A 2,638-nucleotide genomic window follows, 5' to 3' on the forward strand; every position below is an offset into this window, starting at 1 on the left:
ATTTTCTATTAAAGCGAAAATATTTTCCGTTGACAATTATTTTACATCATACTAAACACCCAAAAATACATAAAACATTTTTCGAAAATAATTTTACGGTGAAACAAACGGAACATAAGTAAAAGAAAAACCCTTGTTTCTTGCCTACAAACCATAATCATAGTCTCCCTCGAGGGAGACTCGTTGAATGTTGTATCAACACTTCTCTCCTCAGCATGTATTTAGATGATCTCCCAATGCATTATCATTTCCTCCCTTCTCAATATTAGTGGCCCCCTTAAGCATAAACCTCCCTAATCCCTCTTCACTTCCTATCTCTTGTTCTTTTATTTTATTTTGTTAGATACTTTTCTTTTTTTACCATAAAAATAAAATAAAAAATAAAAGCCTACCTTGTCTTAGGGCCTCCGGCCGTTAGGATTAGGCATGTCAACAACTGCCATCAAAGACGCAAAGCATCATAAGGTTACCATTACAAATATTAAATGTTGAATTAAATTCATGTCAAGGAAATAGTGTCTAATTATTCATAAAAATATAAGGTACGTGCTAGGGCACGTATTCAAAATAAACACAGGTTTGATGAGATTAACTATAATGATTTCTTAAGCCTCCGTCCCGGCATAGCCTCCTAATGCATGCTGCTCAAGGGGAACCGAAAAAAAAAAAAAAAAAAAAAAAAAAAAAAAAAACCCTTAGTAAGTAAAATTTCCAACTAAGAAAATAGTTTAGTTAAAATTCATATTCTTTAAAATAGTATATTTAAAAAATTTTGCTCTTTAAAATCGCATGAAAATCATTATATATTACTTCAATTCTTCGATCTCGGCTTTATATATATGTTATATATATATATATATATATATATATATATATATATATATATATATATAAATTCATTTTTGTTTAAATCGTTTTCTAAAATTCCCTTAGAGCAAATTTACTTTGTTTAAACATGTAGGTATATTTCTTAAATTTTCTCTTGTACGTCCCATGTACACGATGGGGTTGCACATAATTTGAAAGAACTCTTTCTGATCATGCTCGTGGCGGCCACGAAGTGAATGAATCTGAGCCACCTGATTAACCAAGGTGCACTTAGTGTGGCAAAACATAATGATGTATATATGAGAGGTAATTAATTACCACATATCTAAAAATTATTACGTTATGAGCCATAAAACCCAAGTTATAAAATAATCTGTTTTCACTAAAAATCGTTATCACAATAAAACCTTTGCTGCTTCAAAAATTCATAATTAGTTCACCTTAACTCCAAATTGCATCAACCCAGTTTTTTTAACTTGACTCTTTGGACTAAATTCCTCACTAAATTTGTAAAATCCCATGAGATATGTATATCCTAACTTCCTAAGTCTCTCTCTGAATATTATGCTCTACAACTCATGAGCTAATCTAGATTCTCATTTTGCCCGAGCCTATGAAATCCCCAATTAAATTCTAAAAACTATTAATAAACAATAACAAATAACATTAGCTTGAAGTTTGTGATTTCTGGGCATGCACATAAACTTTTTAATCTTTATCACCGTTGCTGGCAACTTAGAAATTCTAAGTTTACTGCAGAACCTCTAAAACTATACCTAAAACTCATTCAAACATTAGTCCCCCTAAGACATCATAGAACAAGATTACACTTTTGTTTTGCTAATAATCAGTGCCTATAAAATTTGAAATTTTCACTTACACTTTTGTGTGTTGATATCATATGTGTGATCCATATGTTCTAACTATTCCTACCATCCAAATGTAAGTAAAACAACCATACTAGCTAGCTCATCCTTATTGGGGCATAATCTATCATCATGATGTGCATGTTTGAACATTAAAATCAGTAACTTTTTTAAAGAAAAGGAAGAGAGTTTAAACACTTGCAAGAATGCAATTCTTTTAATCAAAGAGAGGAATTGATAAGCTTGGCTCTTTGCAAAATGGTGTGTTATATATATATATGATAGTACTGGTCGGTTATTAGGTGTTTTTGGTTCTTAGAATGTTTGTATGCATGTTTTTAGGGAGGTTGATATCCTACGTTGCATGGTTTTTGGTGTTTTTAAAACTCTTGGCCCTTAATTAAAATCACTATACATGTTTAACGTACTAGTGTAGTAAGCAAAAAAGTTTACTTCAATGCTTTCCAAAAAGGGATAAGATTCCTTTAAGCAATTTTGTAAGAAGTACTTTTTAATAAAAATTGTGCTAGCTCAACTAATTAACGTGCGATTTGAAATTTGATAACATATTTTTCTTTCCTAGTTGAATTTGATAGCATTTAAAACACCATAATAAATGCACGTTTTTAAAACAAATTTGAATAAAAGCTAGGGTTTAAGGTAGGGGTACTGTTACACTTATGTTTTTTCGTACTGCTAATTCTATATATTCTGACGTGCTAAAACTAACACGTCAGTATTTCTTAATTTTTTTTTTTTTTAATATCAGGTGTATATATATAATATTTCTGACGTGCTAAAACAGCACGTCAGTATTTCTTTATTTTCATTTATTTTTATTTATATATATGGTCCATTTCTGACGTGCTGGTTTCAGCATGTCAGTATTATTATTATTATTATTTTATTATTTTTTTTATATCAGGTTTTATATATATATATAT

This window comes from Corylus avellana, chromosome ca1, assembly GCF_901000735.1.
Source record: "Corylus avellana chromosome ca1, CavTom2PMs-1.0".
Classification (NCBI taxonomy): Eukaryota; Viridiplantae; Streptophyta; class Magnoliopsida; order Fagales; family Betulaceae; genus Corylus; species Corylus avellana.